At 46.5% G+C, this 15040-nt stretch overlaps 1 protein-coding gene and 1 long non-coding RNA gene across 12 annotated transcripts in view; one reads left to right on the forward strand and one right to left on the reverse strand.

Annotated features, from left to right (window-relative positions):
* Window positions 1-6908, reverse strand: part of POT1 (protection of telomeres 1) — a 177642-nt gene extending 170734 nt beyond the window's left edge. For 3 of the 11 annotated variants that reach the window (XM_039511109.1, XM_039511140.1, XM_039511119.1), the window contains exons 1-2: window positions 6597-6882; window positions 5661-5737 (exon numbers count right to left, since the gene is read on the reverse strand). The gene's annotated coding sequence lies outside the window, so the exon portion shown is untranslated. Of the gene's footprint in view, window positions 1-1911; window positions 1944-4352; window positions 4426-5660; window positions 5738-6059; window positions 6183-6596 lie in introns of those variants that run through there. The other 8 variants (XM_039511110.1, XM_039511150.1, XM_039511135.1 and 5 more) reach the window with 8 other exon arrangements.
* On the forward strand, window positions 6403-12633 carry LOC120389049. The gene is made up of 2 exons (XR_005590737.1): window positions 6403-6616; window positions 11219-12633. It is a non-coding gene; the product is annotated as an uncharacterized LOC120389049 (long non-coding RNA).
* The last annotated feature ends 2407 nt before the right edge of the window (window positions 12634-15040 follow it).

The following is a 15040-nucleotide window of genomic DNA, read 5'->3' on the forward strand; positions in this document are numbered from 1 at the left end:
TGTTTTTATAGGGTTTGGATGGTATGCAGTAAATGAAATATGGGGCCACAGACATTGAATGAAGATAAAAAGCACCCATTCAGTGCATAGAACAATGCAAGGATCCTGTAGCAGAAAAAAATAGTATGAAAACATATAAGTAAAGACTATCATAAGGCATATATGAGAGGAAGGATAATCTAGTGATTAGGTCACTAGCCTAGGACATGGGAGACCTGGCTTCACATCCCTGCTCCACTTCAGTCTTCCTTTGTGACCTTCAACAAGTCATTTAGCTTCTCTGTGCCTTTGTTTTCCATCTGTAAAATTGGCCTAGCCTTGGAGTGGCTGGCAGTCTAGGTACCTACAACATAAGGCAAGAAACCTACAAAAGTCAGCCCTACTCGACGTTTGCTTAAAAAAAGGAGATGATGCTGATGCATACCACAAAGGGTTCAAATTAGGTTACACAGGCAATATACTTTTCATAAAGTAAAAACCAAAAGACGACAATCTAACTCTTCCTCATGGCAAGAATCCCACACCATAAAATCCCTCCCCTCCCCATTACACTACATCTACATTATCCACTAGTTGTACTGTACTAAGAATTAAGAAAACATCCTTTTGTGAAAAGAAAAATTACAAGGTAATTATGCATCTTTATTGCTAAATCTGACTAATGCTGAGAGTCCAGTTAAACAAATAAGTTTAGCACTTAAGGTTTTTACACAATAAAAAGTGTTCTTTTTTGAAGAGATGTGTATTTAGAAACCAATAGATGTGACATTTAACTATCAAAAACCTCAGAGGTCACACCTCTACAAGGCAGCATTAAAAAAATTCAGAGTAACTGCTGTGTTAACTGTTATAAATAACTAGGGGTATGGCTACACTTGAGAGTTGCAGCGCTGGTGGAGGCTTTCCAGCCCTGCAATTAGTAACTGTCCACACCTGCAGGGCACATCCAGTGCTGCAACTCCCTGGCTGCAGCGCTGGCTGTACACCTGGGTCTGCTTGGGGTATAACGATTGCAGCGCTGGTGCTACAGCGCTGCTCGTAAAGTGTGGCCATACACCAGCGCTGTTATTGGCCTCCAGGGTATTAGGAGATATCCCAGAATGCTTTTAACTATATTACTCTCTTTGTTTTGTTATGCTGCCTCTCTTTGTTTTGCTGTGAACTCGGGGCTCCGGGAGCTGCTTATCTAAAAAACAAACACAGCTCCTGTTTGCTGTGATCAATCTGTAACTGACTGTGAACAATCAAATGAGAACCCACTACCTTGCTGTGAATGAGGCAGGCAGGGGGATGAGTGTTTGCTTGAGGATAGAAACAGTGGGGGCAGGGGGGAGAAAGGGAGTCCGCTGGAACAGCTGCTTATCTGGTCTGCAGGCTGTTTGCAGTTAAGAGTAAATGAGGGGTCGGGAAAATTTTCTGATTTTGCAAGGCAGGGAGCTGATACACAGTGTCGGCTCCAAAAATCCACTCTCTCTCTCTCTCTCCCCCCCGGTCCCTGTCACACTCCACCCCACCCCCCTCTTTTGAAAAGCATGTTGCTGCCACTTGAACGCTGGGATAGCTGCCCATAATGCATCACTCCCAACAGCGCTGCAAATGTGGCCACACTGCAGCGCTGGTAGCTGTGAGTGTGGCCACACACCAGCGCTTTCCCTACACAGCTGCACGACCAGCGCTGTAACTCCCAGCGCTGCAACTCTCAAGTGTAGCCTTACCCTAGGAGTAGCTAAATGCTACTAGGAGTAGCAAAAATGTGGTAGCAAATATTAAAGCTTGAAGCCTAAGCAGGAAAGTAGATAATCATATCAAATCAGACCAAATCAGGAGACGGAAGGGAGGAGGGGGAAAATGAGTGGAAATACATCAGAACAAACCGAACAGATTTCCAAACACGACCATACCCCCACTTACAGGTTTATGTTTAAAGGGATCTCATTAAATACCTGCGAAGAAAGTAGAGGTTACAATTCAGACAACAAAATAGCCAGAGATAAGTAAGCTACATTTTATCTGATAAGAAAGATTGCCAGTGAGCACTGTTTTTTTCCTAATGGATTCTATCTTCCTATTTCACAAAGATGCAATAACTCTAACAACTTTGGAATTTTATTTTAATCATCACTCATGTACTTCATTTCTTAAATATCATGATGTGTCAATGTATTGTAAATAATGAGAGTTGTCAAAGAGTTATCATTAAACATTGTCTGTTACAGTACTAGCAGAATCTATGCCCTTTTGCACACTAGTAGCTCCTACTACTGGAACTTGCATTTAATATTTCCTGCTTGGAAGATAATCTAAACAAGGGGAAAAGGCTCTTGACTGAGGAGTTCTTAAGTTTATCTGAAGTTATGCTGCCAATGGGGCTATCGTTTAGCAACATCTTTTTAGAGACACAAGCTATGTCAACATAAGAACCTGTGCAAATTACAGACACGGTATAATTAAAAGTTATCCTCCTATGCATTTTAGTGCAGACAAGAAACAGATGCATGCAAACTTCCTCATTACTTCAGGACCTGTACATTATAACTAGCCTTGGAAGGATTAGATTTTTGTCAGTAAACGCTGATTTCTCTGTGCACATGTAAGCAGAGTCAGGATGAGCCCCACCCTGACATCTGGTGGTAAATTATGGGGAGTGTGGAAAGTGTTGCATTGGTATTTCGGTTATTTGCATGGGCACTCCCACCCCACTTAGCATACCGCAAAGCAGCATGGGATGGTTATTTTCACAGCTGTGGGAGCCCCAATTTCGTTGTTATTGGGGCAGGAGGAATGAAATGTTGTCACCCTGATTGGGTAAATGGGGAACTACAAAATTGTCTTGTGATGGGGGGTTTCATTGTCAGCTGGATAGCGCTTGCTAGATGGGGCACATGGGTTCCAAAACCCATTGGAAAGAAAGAGGCTGGGGACAGAGATCTGTACTTGGTGGTGCAGGCTCTTTGTGTGAGCCAGAAGCACCAGTTCCACCTGTGCCTCTCTCCACTGTGGAATGTCAGAGTTAATTTTTGAATCCCTTAAGAGTCTAAATGCAGCTTACTGAGCTGAATTCACTGGTACTGGGGCTCCCCTACTAAGAGCTGAAATCACTGAAGAGCTGGACTTGCTGAGCTGAGAGCACTGAGTACTGTGCTAATGAGTGGGGGAGCCTGAAGCCATACCGTGGAGCAGAGCAGCTGGCAGAGCAGAGTGGAGCCAAGCAGCTCGCGAGGACGGCTGGAGTGGCTCACAGGACAGCTGGTGGACCAGAGCAGCTGGCAGAGCGGAGCAGCCCACAGAGCAAGCGGAGCTGAGCTGTTTGCGGAGATGACTAGCGGAAGCAGAACCCCACGAAGAGGCAGGGCAGTTGGCCCCGAAACCACGTAAGGTGCCCCTTTTCTACCCAGGCTGGGGAGGGGGACCTCTGCAGAGAGACTCTTGAGCTCTGGGGCTGCACTGACCCGGGACAGAGACTTTTGGATTGTGGGACTTTTGGGACTGTGGGTGATTTGGGGGTTGCTGGACTCAAGGGCCCTGAGAGAAGGACATGGCCCAATTTGCTCGAGTGGGTCTTTGCTCACGGTTTGACCTATGAACTCTAGCTGAGGTATTTTCCCAGTTTAATGCTTGTTGTTTGTCATGTAATTAAACCTTTTCTGCCACACCAAGACTCTGTGCTTGCGAGAGGGGAAGTATTGCCTCTTCGAGGTGCCCAGGGGTGAGTGTAAGATTTTCCCAGGTCACTGGGTGGGGGCTTGAGCTGGTTTTGCATTATGTTGTGGGGAAGGGACCCCTATGTATTGAACCCGGCCCTTGCTGCTATCGTTTCGGCCCGGCAGAAGGGTTACACACACAAACCAATGAAAAAATATTTCCATTGACAATAATCAACATTTACAGATAGGTAAAGTAAGAAAAATGCTGCTGGGGAACTTAAGAGTTCAAACAAGGATATTTAGTTTTTATATTTTGACTTGTGATGTTGAAAGTGTGTTTTAGTGGTTATAAAGCTAACTTTTTGAATCTCAACACCTACTATCATTAAATAATTATTGTGCATGAGCTCGACAACTGAGCTTTACAGGACAAGTTAGCAGTGGTGAAGGAACAAACATACACACACTCTAAAGGAGGGAAATAATAAGATATACAGTGACTAATATTACAAGTCATTTTTCTGAAAAGAAAAGTCTGTTACTAAATCAATTCCTCCCTCTTACAACTCTGTTGCACCCTGCTTCATCCTGCTCCTCAACTGAGGAACCATGCACACATCCATTTCTTGTCTGAACTAATATGATTTGAAGAAAACAGCCTTTTCATTTAAACGTAACAAGCCAGTAATGTGCTGCAGACAAACGCACTGCATGGGGTGTGGAGGACCCGAGCTGATTAGATTACCACAACATCAGCCTGGAGCTGCCATCTTTAGAATCTCTAAAGGACAAAAGAGGGAAATTACAATTTTTATTCAACATTTACCATAAGTAACTTTAAAAGTACGTTTATGGTCAAGCATTTAGGTATCCTACCTATGGTCATAACCATCTCTTTCAGTTCACTGAGGTAGGTCTCAAAAAGCAAAATTCGTTACTAATTCCTTTAGGATGATGTAAATAAACTAAGGGCTTGGCTACACTTGCAGATGTAGAGCGCTTTGAGTTAAACCAGCCTTCGGAGAGCGCAGTAGGGAAGGTGCTGCAGTCTGTCCACACTGACAGCTGCAACACACTGGCATGGCCACATTTGCGGCACTTGCAGTGGCATTGGGAGCGGTGTATTATATGCAGCTATCACAGCGTTCAATTGGCTGCAAGGTGCTTTTCAAATGCAGGGGGTGGGGTGGAGTGTGACAGGGAGTGTGTTGTGTGTATGTGGGGGGGAGAGAGAGTGGGTTTTTGGGGTGCTGAGAGTGTGTCAGCATGCTGTCTTGTAAGTTCAGATCCCTCTTTCCCCCACCTCTCTCACGCCCACTGACAGCAAGCAACATTCCTAAGTAATGTTTGCTTTGTCGCGGAGCAGATAAGCATGATGGCTGTCAGAAACTGAGCTTTGAAAGGGCATGTCCGCATTCCTACAGCCAAGTTCAAAAAAAATTACAGGAGTGGCCACTTGACTTAAGGGGACTGACATCCGGAAACGTCCCATAATCAGAGCGCAGTAATGCAACACCTCGTTCACACTGACGTTGCGGCGTCTCAGCCAAGACGCATCAGACCTTATTCCTCTCCACTAGGCGGAGTACCAGGAGCACTCTAGCCACGGAGTCAGAGTGTTCTACGTGCCTTGCCAGTGTGGGAGTGAAAGCACAATGGGCAGCTTTAGTGCACTCTAACTTGCAAGTGTAGCCAAGCCCTAAGGCTAACTAACTATTCTTAAATTCTGACTTTAATCAAATGTAGGGACTTCAGGGCTTTTAACTACCGCACATTCCTAAATGACTGAATATAGGGGAACACAGGACCTTTCTAATTGGACATTATATTTTTTCTCCCCTATTTAGTACTACACAGTGGACCATTTATTTCTCCTCCCCTGTGTCTGCAGCAGTAGGGTCTACTCCACTAATGCCTTTCAATAAAAAAAAAGATTTAGATGTGCCACACAAACAAACATGAATGCTAGATATAAAAACTAAAATAAGGCAGCAAAGATGAGTATTTTAAATATACCTTAGGCTCCTTATTGTCTCTACAAAGGGGGTGGGGAGAATCTTTCCCTTTGAAATTGACACAGAAACTCTTTAGAGCTGTTTTCCCATTTGTCCAGGTTACACCACAGAAGAGATGTTAAAAGGGAGGGGGAGAGAGAGAGAGAGAGATTAGGCCTATGAAGAGTCATTTTACTATCACAAAACAAAAATATCCAGGATAAGGAAGACTATTTTCTAAGCTTCATGCATACAACCCAATACGCAATCATACTATTACACATGCCTGCTCTTAAACATTGGGTCTACAGAAATTTATGTTCTATGTCACATAATAGCCTCTCTTGGGTTTGTTTGGTTTTAATCATAATGCATAAATCCCGCATAACTGCCCCCCCCCCCCCAAAAATTCCCTCAGCACCTCCAGTTACAGTAACCCGGCATAGCCACAATATGTAATGACTCCCTTTCATTTTCAAACCAACCCCGTACAACATGAAACGCCATTCAAGGCAATTTACATAGACTCCTGCACGGTTGGGAGGGGAGAGGAGCTCACACCCCACCCCTCCCAAATGTAAAGGGATGATGCCTCCACAGGCCCCAACTTTCCTTGGCGCTGGTTGGTGCTCGCCCCGGCCCCGCCCCGCCTCCTCCCTGCCCCTATTGGACCCCTCCTCAAATCCCCGCCCAGGCCCCGCCTCTTCCCCCGCCCACCCACCGCCTTGCCGCGCGAAGCAGGTGTTTCCCGGCTCAAGCGCGGGGAGGGGGCAGACGCGTGGCTCGGCGGCCCACGCCGGGGAGCAGGAGACGGCAGCCGTGTAGCGGAGGCGAGCTGGGGCGGGGAGCTGGCGCTGGGTGCAGCGCACCCACCCGTTTTTCCTCCCTGACGTTTTAACTCTTACTAGCCCCCCTCCCGTCCCCGTCGCTGGAATGATCATCACAGCAGGAGACTCACCTGTAATGAGCACAGGCCAGGTAGCAGCTCCCCCTTAGCTGAGCCCCTTTCCTAGCCCAACCACAACAATGCAACGGCCCCACTGCGGCTGGCCCTAGCCTGGGCAGGACGCACCCTCAGCTGACTCTGGGAACGAGGCGTGAGCAGAGGGGCCCCGCAGTCCGGCTCGGCACTCAGAACCCTGCAGGGACCCGCTGGGAAGCGCCTTTGCCGTGGGACCTGTGTACAAACCCCGCTGCTGCTCCCGTCTCCCTCCTCTCAGCCGCCTACGCTCCCCCTACGTCACTGCTTCTCTCGGGGAAAATGGCGTCCTCCGCTCTCCCCTCCCTCCCCCTACACGGGGTTCTCCCGTCCCGCCGGGCAGGGGCAAGGTTTCCAGGGCGAAGCCAAACGTTCGCCATTTTGCTTGTGGGCTGGAGCGCGGTCTGTGTCCGTTAAGTCCTGCCTCGTGCCGTGTCCATATTACAAAGGGGGTTTCCTCGCGGTATTAAAGGGTTCGAGGGCCGGGGCCAGAGCGCGCGCCCCGCGATCGAGAATTGCCGGAAAGCGGCAGCCAAGGGAACGGCAGGGCCGAGGGGACTGTGGGTCGGGTGGAGCTTGGGGGCGATCGCGCAGCGGAGTCCACAGGCGAGGGGGAGGGGCAGGAGCTCGGGCCCAAAGTGATGCTGTGGGTGACCTAAAGCGCGTAGCGAGACCGTGTCTTCCGCAGGGACGCAGACATCGAAACCTGTCTTCAGCCTACACCCAAACGAGCCCCCGTGCCAGCCTACGCCCTGCCCTCTTGTGAGCCTGGCCAGCCATACTCTCACACCCAGGCTTTGGGGGAGGCTGCAAGACGGAGGCAATCTCCCCCACGCAAAATGAGACGGGGGATAAGAGACTGAAGCGCATTTGGTGGACAATGAAGGGTTGCGGGCTGAGGGATCTTCCCCTCTTCCCCCCAGTTAGTGATTTCCCTACACGCCCCCTGAATTTCCCCAACACCCTCCCCCGCCCCCCAGTTTTGTGAACTAGTTACATGCCAAACCTGGTGGCTGAATTGTGCGACTTTGTCCTCACCCATAACTATTTCACATTTGGGGACAATATATACCTTCAAGTCAGCGGCACTGCTATGGGTACCCGCATGGCCCCACAATATGCCAACATTTTTATGGCTGATTTAGAACAATGCTTCCTTAGCTCTCGTCCCCTAATGCCCCTACTCTACTTGCACTAATTGATGACATCTTCATCATCTGGACCCATGGAAAAAAAGCCCTTGAGGAATTCCACCAGGATTTCAACAATTTCCATCCCACCATCAACCTCAGCCTAGACCAATCCACACAAGCAGTCCATTTCCTTGACACTACTGTGCTAATAAGCGATGGTCACATCACCACCACCTATACCAGAAACCAAATAGATTGGCAAGGTCGCTATACTTTGCTGGAATTAGGGGACTGGTATTTCTTGATGCTGATGTGCACAGCCTTCCTTGGGGCTCTCCTATGCTAGGTCTGGTTCGACACAACAGCTGGCAGAATCTGGAGTTAAGTCGTACCTCCTGTGTTGCCCAGGAAATGCTCTGGTTATAGAGGGAAAGCCAGGGGAGGCTCAGTATGACTGGGAAGTGGGATGAGAGGATCAGGTTAAATTGTAGGGTCTCTTGGAGGACCTGAAGAGATTCTGTCTCATAGGAAATGGGCCCAGAGGACAACATATTGCTGTCAATTGTCTCTACCCAATCCAGGGCAAACTTCTTCTGTATAGGCAGGCAGTTAACTCTGGCAAAAGTCAAGTCCATGAAGTTGCTAGATGCCCTGGAGTCAATAAATGCAAACAAGTGGGATTGATGGGAGTACTGTAATGCAGGGACACATGCAAGTAGTAGAGGGGGCCCATTTGGGGAACCTGATCCCCCTATTACTTCCAGCCGTGATCCCTCTATTGGGTAGCACAAGATCATTTACTGGCACAAGGGCCAGGCTGAACCTGTGGGGCACCCAGAAGCAAAGTGGCCACACTCCCTACAATACGAACAGAGCCCATTCTGGTACCAGTGCTCAGTCTCTCGGTCTGTGAAGCATCTGTAAGTGGCATCAATTTGCATGGGCTCTGGTCTGGGATTGGGAAGAGTGCATGGTCAGGGGAGTACGGTACTAGGCTGGGGTCTGTTGTAAGTCCTCCTCCTTTCCAGGCATTGTTCAAACAGCCAGTTGTCAGTTTGGATACAAACTTGATAGAGGTTGACAACTCGGGGAAGGAGAGGTAGGGCAAACTGAGCAATCTCATCTTTTATGGCATCATTTGGCCCTCAACAAAAGTGGTAGATCTGCACTGCCTCATTCCAGGTAGTGTAGGCAGCCAGGCACCAGAAGTAGGCTGAATAAGCTGAGCCTGTGAACCCTGTGTGAGGAACTGCAAGGAGGCTTCAGCGGTGTGGGCCTACTTGTGGTCATCAAATATGAGCAAGAAGATTGGATGAATTCTTCAAAACAGCCAAGAACTGGGTCTGCCCATTCCAGAAGGAGTGATACCAAGTGCAAGGCTTCTGTTAGAAGGCTGATGATCAGCCCCACCTTTGCCTTGTCGTTTGGGTAGATGGCTGTACAAATCAAAACAGCAGGTGGCACTGGATAATGAACCCTCAGAATGTATGAGGGCCACTAACAAACCACTTTGGCAACAGGACGTTTGGATTGTCCTCTGTGGTTGCTGCCACAGCCAATCCCGGAGTCTCTGGAATGATCTGGACCTGCCCTCGGAGGGAGGCATTTTCTACCTGCAACTGGGCAACTTAGCTCTGGAGACTCTGAAGTAGGGAGAGGAACAGTTCCTAGCCAAGTGGTGATGTTGCACAGACTGTGTTTCTGCTCTTCCTGTGGGATTAAATACTTGTCCCTGGGGGTCATCTGCCCCTTTCCTTGCTATGGATTGGCTGAGGGATGAGTCATCACAGGCTCTGGCTGAGGATTTACCTCACACTGGCCTCCTCCCCTCTATCCCTCTGCAGGTGCAAGGGCTAGTACAAAAATGAATTTAGAATTCAAACATCTCTTCACACTTTAGCTCTGACTCTATGTTGAGTGGGCTACACACAGAGAAGGGTTATCTTAGGCCTCATAGTGGGAAGGGTGGGTGCAAGTTGGTAGTGCAAACAGCCTTGGTGAGGGGTGGACTGTGAAGCACACAGTCAGCCAGTCCACTGTCCAGTTCATGGACCTTCGGGTACCTGTAGTCTGCAGGGGATACAAAAACCTAGGATAAAATTATTTTTTGTTAAAATGACAGGAGGTACCGGGAGAAGCTGTGAAAATAGGGACACTCTGGTGTTTCAGTGACACATTCCCCAGACATGATGATGTTTGGATGAAGCATGATGATATGTGCCAAAAATCTATTTACTCTGTGTGCCATTGCAATGTTATAATGTACATGGCACAACATCATGACAGCCAAGCATCTCCCATCAAGCAAAATTAGTCTTATTACTCCAGCACCTCTAGTACTTATTTAATGCTAACCTACTCTACATCTCTCCACACATTCTCATGTCTACAGTTCCTGCCGTATGGTACAGCTTACTTTTGCTTGCTTGTCATGTTATAAATGGTCATATTTAATCATACAGCATCACAGCAAGAAATCACATTATTTCTCCTTCCCAATACCTCTTTATTTCTCTCTCCCTGTTCTATTATTCTGTTTTGGAACTGTAATATTTCTCTCTCTAAAGTGTTTTGGTTATGTAACCCTTCTGCCTGATAAAATTGGCAGCAACAAGGGCTGGGTTCAATATCTAGGTGTTTCTCTTGAACAATACAACACAAAACCAGGTCGAGCCCCCACGCAGTAACCTGGGACAATCACATACCACCTTCTGCATGCCTCTAAGAGGCAATATTTCCCCTCTCACAAGCACAGAGTCTGAGTATAGAAAAGAAACTTAATAAAAGGAGGGAAGTAACCAGGCATTAATTTGGGAAAACACCACAATGGGGTTAATAAACATAAACCATAAGTAAGGCTACGTTTTAGTCACACATATTTTTAGTAAAAGTCATGAACAAGTCATGGGCAGTAAACAAAAATTCACAGCCTGTGACCTGTCCATGACTCTTACTAAAAATACCAGTGAATAAAACTTGGGGGAGGGCTTCCCGGGGGCCCTGTGGTTGCTGGGGGAGGGCAGCTCAGCTACTTGGCTCCTTACCTTAGTCCACACCTCCTCCCCCTAGCCCCCCCAGCAGCAGCAGACTTTTGGTGTGGGAGGGGCCAGGGGGTTGTGGCATGGGATGAGGTGAGGCAGGCTCTGGGTGGTGCTTACTGGGGGGCTCCTCGGAAGTGGCAACATCCCCCTTGTTCAGCTGCTAGGTAGAGGCATGGCCAAGCACCTCTGTGGGCTCTCAGTTGAATCTAAATTAGCTCTGTTATTACACAGTGGAAAGAGTAAGGGTGAAATGGTATCTGGGGCCCTTAGGCAGGGCTCACACCAGGAGGTACAAGTACCTGTCCCCACCATCTCTACTTACTGGGCTTTAGTAATTCTTTGCAGTCTGTTTTGCAATTAATTATCTTAAGTAATTTTGTATCATCTGCAAACTTTGCCATCTCACTGTTTACCCCTTTTTTTCCAGATCACTCCCTAACACAAGGGCAGAAGTTGTTAGCAGCACAGAAACAGAACTCATCATATTCCACACTCAAGCTCTGGATTCTGGGTGTTGAGCACCCACTATTTTTTTTCTGTGGGTACCTGAGCCCCAGAGCACCTACACATGGAGTCAGCACCTGTGCATGGGAGACCAGAATTGCACACAAACAGTAGTCCAGATGAGGTCTCACCACCAGTGCCTTGTATCCTAACACTTCCCTATCTCTACTGGAAATACCTTGCCTCATGCTGCAGCTGCACCCCAGGACCGAGTTAGCCTTTTTCATAGCCACATCACATTGAGGGCTCATAGTCATCCTCCTGTGATCAACAAACACACCCAACCAGGTCTTACTCTTCATCTCTGTCACTTCCAACTGATAAATCCCCAGTTTATAGCAAAAATTCTTCGTTAGTCCCTGCATGATCTCCCATTTTGCACTATTAAATATCATCCCATTTCTATTACTCCAGTTTACATGGTCATCCAGATTTTCTTGTATGATATTCTTCCATATTGGGAATACCTCCCAACTTTGTGTCATTCACAAATTTCCTACTTTTTTGTGCCAAGGTCAGCAATAAAAATGTTAAATAAGATTGGTCCCAAGACTGATCCCTGAGGAACTCCAGACTTCACTAGTAAGCTCCCCCTTGCCTAACAGTTTGCTTTTCAGTATGACCCATTGTAGTCTCCCCTTCAACCAGTTCCTTATCCACATTTCAGTTCTCATATTAATCCCAATCTTCTCCAATTTAACTAATAATTTCTCATTGGAACTGTATCAAATGCCTTACTAACATCCAGGTAAATTAGATCTACTGCATTTCCTTTGTCTAAAAAATCTTCTCAAAGAAAGATATTAGTAATGTTGTTACCACCTCTTGAATCCAACAATTGAAACAATTGTAGAAAAATCTTCAATTACTTTCTGTCATTTAGGCAACTCACTTTTTGCAGTTCATCAAGCTTGAGTTGGAACAGATCATTTAACTTTAGGAAACATCCTAACAGCCCTTTCTTATCTTAATCACCCATTAATCACTCTGTTTATAAATAGAATTCTGACTCCCTGCCTCAGGGACCAACCAAGGAAGTTTTTTTAAAGGCCTTTGAAGCTCCCCCTAGAACTGTGTGCATAGACACTGCAGAGACTGGGGCCTTGGCTACACTTGCAAGTTAGAGCGCATTAAATCAGCCCCGGGCGCCCTAACTCTGGAGGTGTCCACACTGACAAGGCACTTAGAGCATTTGGACTCTGCAGCTGGAGCGCTTCTGGTAATCCACCTCCACGAGAAGCATAGAGCTTGCTGCACCCTGGCTGAAATGCTGGGGTGTCAGTGTTGCATTACTGCACTGTGATTGGCCTGCAGAAATGTCTCATAATCCCTTGAAGTCAAGTGGCCACTCTGGTCATTGTTTTGAACTGGGCTGCAGGCATGCAGATATCCCCTTTCAAAGCTCCATTTCTGACAGCCGGCATGCTTATCTGCTCAGGGACAAAGCAAACCATTACTGTGGAATGCTCATGCTGCAGAGGCAGGCATTTGTGCATTTTTGTGTGTGTGTGTGTGAGAGAGAGGCGGGAGGTGGGGGCTGATGTTAGGGTTTCTCCCTGCCGCTGTCTGAACTTACAAGACAGCATGCTGACACACTCTCTGCCCCCCAAAACACACCATCTCTCCTCCTATATTCACACAACACACTTCCTGTCACACTCCACCCCCCATTAGAAAAGAACGCTGCAGCCACTTGCACACTGGGATAGCTACCACAATGCACTGCTCTCTGTGGCATTGCAAGAGCTGTTAGTGTGGCCATGCCACTGTGCTTGCAGCTGACAGTGTGAACACGTGGCAGTGCTTTCCCTGCTGCTGTTTCCAAGGGCTAGTTTAACTCCCAGAACTCTACATCTGCAAGTGTAGCCATAGCCTGCATGAGGACAAAAACAAAAAGTGGAAGATCCTCCCCACCTCCCCCCAAAACCTGTAACCCACTATACATTATGAGGAATTAAAAAAAAAACAGCCAAAATCCACTTCTTGTAAGTGGATTTGACAATTTTGCTTTGGAACCTATGTCCCCTGCCTAAAGAGTGCTGTTTAGTTGAGGGCAAGTCCCTCAATCAGGATATGCCCAGTACAGTTCTGCTTCCCTTGATTAGCACAACAAGGATAATAAAGGATAACCCTTTATTACTCCTGCCCCAATAACAAGTAGACTGCGGGTCCGACACCAGCCAAAAGTGATCATTTGGGCAAGCAATCCCATCATGCTGAGCATCTAGGCAGGGTGGGTCTGCCCATGCAAACGAGATCAGCCTGAAGTCCTCTTCCACAGCTCATCACTAGATGTCAGGGGTGAGCTCATTCAGACTCTGCTTACAGTTACACTTGTGTAAGACACAATACAAAATAAAGTTGAATTGTAAAGTATGTATTAAGTAGAGGAATTCTTCAGGGAGATTCTCTAGGATTTATTTCTCTCAGTCGTTTTCATTATTGCCAACCTAATATAAGAACAGATTTATTCTTGTGGATTACCACAACTCTCAAGTTCCAGCTCTTAATCCCACATTTCCCTGTGGCAACTAGAGTGCTTGATTAGAGTGCAAAAGTAATATTAGAACAGTGTTATACCAACATGCCAAAAAATAACCCATTTTGGATCTGTGTGGATAAAGAATGTTACATTTACTAGTACCGAATCTTCCCTGATTGCCTGCATTTCTCACTGTTCTCATCTCTGCAAGTCACTTTTTGGTTTACTTCTTCCTCCCATGTGTTTGCTAGCTAAAGCTGGCTGGGAAGTGGAATTTCCATCCTGTGAAAAATTTTGAGTTTTCAGAATTTTTTTCATCCCAAATCAGGAAGAAAATCCCAAATTCTATTTTTGGCAATGTTTTGATGTTTCCAAAACAAAATATGCTCCCCAGGATCTGTGGCTGCCTGGGAACCCTGGAAATCACAGCTCCCCAGCAGTCCAGCAGGCAAGCTGTGGGGGAACTGGTATCCCAGGAAGCCAGGCACACATCCCTGCTTGGTTTCCACTGAAAGTTTTGATGGAATCAACACATTCTCACAGAATGTTTTGGTTGCATCTCATCAGCATTTTTTAATGGAAAACTGTTCTGTAGGAACATTTTCAACCAGCTTTGTTGCTATCTCTATCACTAATTTTGAAAATGACACCAAGTTTGATCACAGTTGAATTTAGAAAGAATCACCTGATAAAGAAAGGAAGCAACTATGAAGGTGGTAAGGGGATTCTTGGACGGGTATTAGTCCAGTGAGTTAAAAAAGTCTCTGGAAACTGTAAAAAAAGGCTTAAACTGGGCAAACCCCATACAAGCCCCCATTCAAAGGGTAATTGATCCCTGAACTAAATCATAAAGCTATTATTCTCTCCCCCAAAGCCTTCCTTAAGACCCACTTCTTCTGAGATTTCTTTAAGAAATCTGCCAGTTGATGCTGAGTAGATGCTGTCATGGACATCTGCATTTATTTATTTATCTATAAAATACATTTAAAAAATGTCAAACAATTTGGAACCATCAGCTGTGCTCACCACACAATCTAAATTACCACACAATTTTCTCACAGGTACCCTCATTTTTCCTCCCCAAAATACTGTTTATGATGCTTTTAGCATTTTTTAAAAATTAGATTGTAAAACTCAGAGCACTCTAGGTTTTCAGGAATAGTAAGAAGAGCTGACAATGAGCTATCATGTATACAAGTGAATAGGGAAGTGGGAATGACTACAGCACCAGTGCATCAGAAGAGCTTAACAAATGCAGCTAGA

Source organism: Mauremys reevesii, linkage group 1, assembly GCF_016161935.1.
Source record: "Mauremys reevesii isolate NIE-2019 linkage group 1, ASM1616193v1, whole genome shotgun sequence".
Lineage (NCBI taxonomy): Eukaryota > Metazoa > Chordata > Testudines > Geoemydidae > Mauremys > Mauremys reevesii.